Here is a 7130-nt window from a genome sequence, read left to right on the forward strand (position 1 = left end):
AGCTTCCCTGGTCTTTCAAGAGAGGCTGGGTAGGATCCCCACCTGGAGGGGGGCTCAAAGCTAACTCTGGGGTACAGAGTCTCTACTTGTCTCTCCTACTGCTCTGCACTTTACACAGCCTTTGGCCTTGGAGACTTTGGGAACCTGCAGCTAATTCACTGAGCATCTGACCAATTATTTTATTAGGAAGTCCTCATTTACAAATTAGCCATGAATTAACTTCACCCAGAGCTGGCCCATCCTAATCACTTGGCCCAAGCTTTGCTGGATAGAGTCAATGTTAGAACCAGCAGTTAGCTAGAACCTATTTCGACACTTACCTGAAGAGGTCAAAGAGGTTCGCCACCAACGGTTCACTAATAACAACTGGATTTGCAATCAGGAATTTTGCAAGTGGAGCAGTTAGAGCAGTGGTTCTCAACCTTTTTAATGCCGCGACCCCCAACCGGTCGTAAGTCGAGGACTAAACTAGTCGTAAGTCGAGGACTAAACCAGTCGTAAATCGAGGACTTTCCCTGCCCGGGAGCGCCACGCATGCGTGGTTCCGCCCCCTGCGCCGGCTGAGGCGTAGCTGGCAAGCGGCAGAGACGGAGCAGGCCGACCACCAGCTGGCCTAGCTCAAGGGAGGTAAGGCACCCACCAGAAAAGGGAAACAAAATGGCGGACAGCCTTGCTTGGCGACCCCCATGAAATGGTCGATCGACCCCAAATGGGGTCGCAACCCATAGGTTGAGAACCGCTGAGTTAGAGGAACAAGAAAAAGTAACGTGGCATTTTTGCTTAAAGGTCCAGAGACAAAAAGCTCCACCTTAGCATGTCAAAAAACAACCCCAGAATTGAGAGCTCATTTAATTTTAATAACTTTTTATGTCACCCATCTCACTAATACAGCAACTCTGGTTGGCTTACATTGTAATAAAAGTTTAAAAGTGCTAAAAAGAAATGAAACCAGAATAAAGAGATTAAAAGTTAAGAACCCAGGTGATGGACAGCCTGGGGGTAAGAATCTTGTCTACCCCACGAGACACCCCCAGGGTACCCTACCCTGTCAGGACTTCAGGCTGAGCAACTGAGCCAGGTTTTCAGGCTCTTCCAGAAAGCCAGGATTCTGTTTGTGTGTTTGTGTGTGTGGGTGGGTGTGTGGAATCTCACCTCTGGTGGTAGAATATTATTGGGGGAGGGGGCACAGCAGAAAAGGCTCTTCTCCTGGAGCCCAGCAGCAGAAATTCTTTGGCCAGTGGGATCCAAATTAGGCTGCTTCCACTGGAAGAAGAGGGGCCAACTGGTCCGATTGGGGAGAGGCAGTTCCTCAGATACCCCAGAACCTCACTAAGTGCACCCCCCATGCTTGTTATGGGACGTTAACCATCTGCATGTGTCTTCAGCAGATCAGGATGAAATACCAGGAAATTCTTACATTACTTTTATTACAAAGTAACAGGACCTTGCAAGGATGAATCCACCTCCCTCTCTTCATTTTTCTGAAAGGGAAAAAAGTCCTTAGGTCTGAGACCCTTCCTCAAATTTCATTTCTTCCTTGGACACAGTTTCTTTCATCTCATCCTCACTTCTCTTGAGGCTCTTCTTCCTGTGTCCTCTTGTAGCCCATTCTGTCACCAAGGAGATGTACCAGCAAATGAGTAATCTGAGGCACAACTAGAACACAAGAGAAAATAAAAGCAAAGGAAAAGGGGGGGTTGGCTGGGTCACTGGTCCAAGGAAGCGAAAGGAAAGACTGGATCTGGTGCCAGGAGGACCTGGTTGGAGATGAACAAGAAAGAGGCAAAGAGCAGAGCTGCTGCTTCTCTGGGTCTTCTCTCCCAAGACTCCAGATGGAGCTGGGAAGAATCACCAGCAGGAACCAGGAGACAAGAGGGTGGGAGGGAGACAGAGACAAAGACAGACAGACAGACAGACAGACAGACAGACAGACAGACAGACAGACAGACAGACACAGAGAGACAGAGAGACAGAGAGAGAGAGAGAGAGACAAAGACAAAGACACAGACACAGACACAGACACAGACACAGACAAAGACACAGACACAGACACAGACACAGACAGAGGGAGAAAGACAGAGACAGAGAGAGAGAGACAGAGATGGAGACAGAGACAGAGAGAGCATGGGTGAGTTGAAGTCTCCAAGGCAGGATGTCAGGAGTCTCAAAGGAGCTAATGGGGCCATCTCGGACCATCATATCTTAGTGCTTAGCAGGACCATCAAGGGTTTGAGGTGACCCCAAATCAACCTGATATTTTTTGTCACTCTGTCTGATTTAGTTGATTATGGGAAAGCAGTGGACATTATGTAATTTGACTTCAGCAAAACATTTGACAAATATCAATGAAATCCTGGTGGTGAAGAAGAAGAAGAAGAAGGCAACCTATGGCTGGACTACACTACCATTACATGGATAGAGCTGGTGGAAAGATCAAACCCAACAAGGGCTTATTAAAGGCTCCAGATCTGATTGAAAGGAAGTGAGGAATTGGAGGGCTTCATTTTAGGCCTTGTGCTGTTTGACATATTTATTTATAATCAAGTTAGTTTAGGAGTTAGAAAACATTGTAATCAGTTTTGGACATGATACGAAATGGGGGTTGTAAAATACATTACTTTGTCTTGTTCCTCTAATGGCTCCGCTTGCAAAATTCTTGATTGCAAATCCAATTTTTATAACTGAACCATTTGTGGCCAACCTCTTTGGCTTCCTCAGGTAAGTGTCGAAATAGATTCTAGCTAACTGCTGGTTCTAACGAAGACTCTATCAAGCAAACTTAGGCTGAGTCTCATGGTTCTGATAGATGAAACCCATCCAAAGAACTTGGAGGCAAAGTTCTTCCTTAAGGAACATTTTATTCAGGAAACAAAGTATCAGTACTACATAGTTAACCCCAAAACTAAATTCCCTTCACCCTGATACAAAGTAACAAAGTACAATTCTCACCCCCAATAAACTGTCATAAATCACATTCCCCAATTAGCTTAAAGTCCAGGCTTTCTCCTCAGCTCCTCAGCTCGCCAAAACATTGTCAGCTTGTCCTTGTGTTCCCACAGCAGCTTTATTATTATGGCTAGCTTTGCTTACATCCCAATCCACCACCCCTGCTGCACCTGATTTCTAATGGTAAGAAAAAGCCTATTAAAGGAATAGGGAAAATGGCTGCATTTTCATCAGTTGTCAGAGCGGGAACATCCATTGTTAGCAGCCTTGTCATCCGCCCCCCCCTTAAAAAAGACAAATCCTTCAATTCAAACAAAATCATAGGTTAGGGGTCGCCCCTTGGTTTGTTAGTGTGTTTTTCATAGAATTTATTAATGAGCCTGTCGGCTTTTACATCACTAGATTTTACCCATGTGGCTTTAATCAAAGGGTATCCTTTCCTCTGCACTAAGTACTGTAACTTTCCCTTAAAAAGTCTAGAATCAACAATAGGCTTCACTTCACAATGAGTCTGTCCAGCTGGCTACCAGGAGAGGCCCAGGTGCCTTCTTAGGGGGAGGCCGTAAGATGGAACCCCGACACAGACTCATTAATAAATTCAATCCGCTTCCCTCTCTTCATCTTTCTGAAAAGGAAGAAAGTCCTTAGGTCTGAGACTCTTCCTCAAATTTCATTTCTCCCTTGGACACAGTTTTTTTTTCAGAGATTGTCATCTGTGTTGAGGCTCTTCCTCCTGTTTCCTCTTGTAGCCCACTATGTCGCCATGGAAGGGCTCCAGCAAATAGGTAAACTGAGGCAAAACTGGAACAGATGCTCATAAGAGAAGATAAAAGCAAAGGAAAAGAGGGGGGGTTCGCTGGGTCAGTGGTCCAAGGAAGGGAAAGGAAGGAGTGGATCTGCTGCCAGGAGGACCTGGTTGGAGACGAACAAGAAAGAGGCAAAGAGCAGAGCTGATGCTTCCCTGGGTCTTCTCCCCCAAGACTCCAAATGGAGCTGGGCAGAATCGACAGAGAGAAACAGAGATGGAGATGGAGATGGAGACAGAGAGAGCATGGGTGAGTTGAAGTCTCCAAGGCAGGATGTCAGGAGTCTCAAAGGAGCTCCTGGGGCCATCTCAGATCCATCATATTTTAGTGCTTAGCAGGAGCATCAAGGGTTTTGGATGACCCCTAATCAACCTGATATTTTTTGACACACTGTTTTAGTTGATTATTGGAATGCAGTGGACATAATGAACATTGACTTCAGCAAAACATTTGACAAATATCAATGAAATCCTGGTGAAGAAAAAGGCTACCTGTGGCTGTCCTACACTACCATTAAATGGATAGAGCCTGTGGAGAGCTCAAACCCAACAAGGGCTTTTTAAAGGATGCAGATCTGATTTTAAAGGAAGTGAGGAATTGCAGGGCTCCATTTTAGGCCTTGTGCTGTTTGACATATTTATAATTAAGTTAGTTTAGGAGTTAGAAAACATTGTAATTGGTTTTGGACAAGATACGAAATGCGAGTTGTAAAATACTACAGAGGGCAGAATGAAGATTTCAAAAGATCTTTAAAAGCTGGAATAATGGGCAAAAATCAGGATGATTAATTTCAACAGGGATAAATGCAAAGTCCAACGTATGTGTAGAAACAGGGAATCAAAGGCATTAATGCAGGATTTCAGTTAGTATAGAACAGGGGTCCCTAACCCCGCCTCCCCCGTCTGTGTACAGGTACCGGGCTGTGGCATGCCAGGAACCGGTCAGCACAAAAAAGTAAAGCCGCATCCATGAGATGCAGGCAGCACACAGAACCACGCCCCCTCCTGTCCACAGAAAAAACTCTCTCCACAGAACCAGTCCCTGGTGCCCAAAAGATTGGGGACCTCTAGTATAGAAAAGCCATACAGGATCCTGCCGAAGGAGGTTACTATGGACCCTCTGGGCAGGCAGAAGATACAGGCCAGGTCTTTCTGCATCAGATGAGCAGAGAGGCTACCAGAGAGGCTTGCAAGAGTGATTGGGGGGGGGGGGGGGCAATTATCCGGGCATCCGGATAATTGCAAGAGGAAATGCTATCCTGGACCTAACGGAGAATCCCAGGCCGAGTTCAGCACCTCGGAGCTCCCTCTGGACCTTCTCAGGGCGGTCTCTGCTGCCCTCCCCAGGCTGCCCTCCTTTCCCCAAAGCTTCACAGAGCTGCTGTGGGGCGCGGGGCAGGGCTGGTCCTCGCGAGCCTCCTCATTCCTGTGGGTGCCGTCTGAATTCGGAAGGGGCCAGGCGGTGACCCCGGGTTCCGGCAGCCGGAAGAGAGGCGGGAGAAGCGGAGCAGTAACGCCGGAACGCAGCTGGCGGCTGCTATGCCCATAAAACGAGGCTTCTGTTGAATCCAGGCCTCCAGGCCGCCGCTGCTCTTCTGCCCGACGGGAATCCCACGAAGGTACTGCGGGGTATGTGTGTTAAGACGCCTGGTCAACTTCCACCCCGGGTGCCCCAGTCCCCCCTGCGCCCCTCCCGGCCGCCAATTCGCCCTGCCCTCTTCGCCGCATCGGCAGGAATAAGCACCTCGGGCGCCGGGAAAGAGTCTAATTGTCCCGCAGGCCGGCAGATCGAGAGGCCGGCGGTCGTCTCGGGCAAGGCGGCTTTGGCGTTAGCACCACAAGGCGCGCAAGCCAGCGGCAGAAAGCCTACCGGAGGGCTTTGCACGATCTGCTGGACGTAGAGCCCCCAGACGGAGGGGGTTCCCTCGACTCCCCCGTGGGAGAGCCCGGTTGCCCAGGGATCCTTGGCCAGGCACGCGTGAGCCGTCTTGTCCTCTGCCGAGCCCTCCCCGCACCCTTGCTCGGGCCACGCCGCCCGCACGATCGCCTCTCCTGCTTGCATCCAGCAGAGCCAGCATGGAAACGGAACTCACGGAACCGTCGCCCTCGCTGCCTCCGGCATTGTCATCTCAGTCCTGGGAGGTGACGGCGGCGGCGGAGGAGGAGGAAGAGGAGGAGGAGGCGGAGGAGGAGGCGGAAGAGGAGGAGGAGGAGGAGCAGGAGCAGGAGGAGGTGAGTAAGAATGCCCGTGTTGGGTCAGAGGCGATTTGTAATAAAAGTAATGTAAGTCCTAAATACATCAGAATTTCCTTATATTTCATCATTGTTTCTGATGTGCTGAAGAAAAGTGCAGCTGGGGTATGTGCAGAACTGCCTCTCCCCAATGGGACTAGCTGGCCCCTCTCCTTCCAGTGGAAGCAGCCTAATTTGGATCCCATTGGCCAAAGAATTTTTGCCGCTGGGCTCCAGGAGAAGAGCCTTTTCTGCTGTTCCCCCCCCCCCCAGGAATATTCTACCATCGGAGGTGAGATTTCCCCCCCCCCTCCAGACACACAAGAACACAATCCTGGGCTTCTGGCAGAGCCTGAAAACCTGGCTCAGTTGCTCAGCCTGGGGTCCTGACAGGGTAGGGTAGCCTAGGGGTGTCTCATGGGGTAGACAAGATTCTTAGTCCCAGAATGTCCATCACCTGGGTAAGCCAACCAGAGTTGCTGTATTAGTGAGATGGGTGGCATAAAAACATATCAAAATAAAATAAGCTCTAAATTCTGGGGCTGTATTTTGACATGCTAAGGTGCAGCTTTTTGCCTCTGGACCTTTAAGCAAAATGCCTCCTTACTTTTTCTTGTTCCTCTAACTGCCCCACTTGCAAAATTCCTGATTGCAAATCCAGTTATTATAACTGAACCGTTTGTGGCCAACCTCTTTGGCTTCTTCAGGTAAGTGTGGAAATAGTTTCTAGCTAAGTGCTGAGCCTGTCTCGGGGCTCCACCTTAGGACCTCCCCCTAAGAAGGCACCTGGGCCTCTCCTGGTAGCCAGCTGGACAGACTCATTATGAATGGAAGCCTATTCTTGATTCTACACTTTTTAAGGGAAAGTTACAGTACTTAGTGCAGAGGAAAGGATACCCTTTGACTGAAGCCACGTGGGTAAAATCTAGTGATGTAAAAGCCGACAGGCTCATTAATAAATTCTATGAGAAACACCCTAACAAACCAAGGGGCGACCCTTAACCTATGATTTTGTTTGAATTGCAGAATTTGTCAGGAAGTTTCTCCTTAGTTCTAGGTTGCTTCTCTCCTTGATTAGTTTCCATGCGTTGCTTCTTGTCCTGCCTTCAGGTGCCTTGGAAAATAGCTTGACACCCTCTTCTTTGTG

Source organism: Protobothrops mucrosquamatus, unplaced genomic scaffold (assembly GCF_001527695.2).
Source record: "Protobothrops mucrosquamatus isolate PMUCROS unplaced genomic scaffold, P.Mucros_1.0 scaffold4297, whole genome shotgun sequence".
NCBI lineage: Eukaryota > Metazoa > Chordata > Lepidosauria > Squamata > Viperidae > Protobothrops > Protobothrops mucrosquamatus.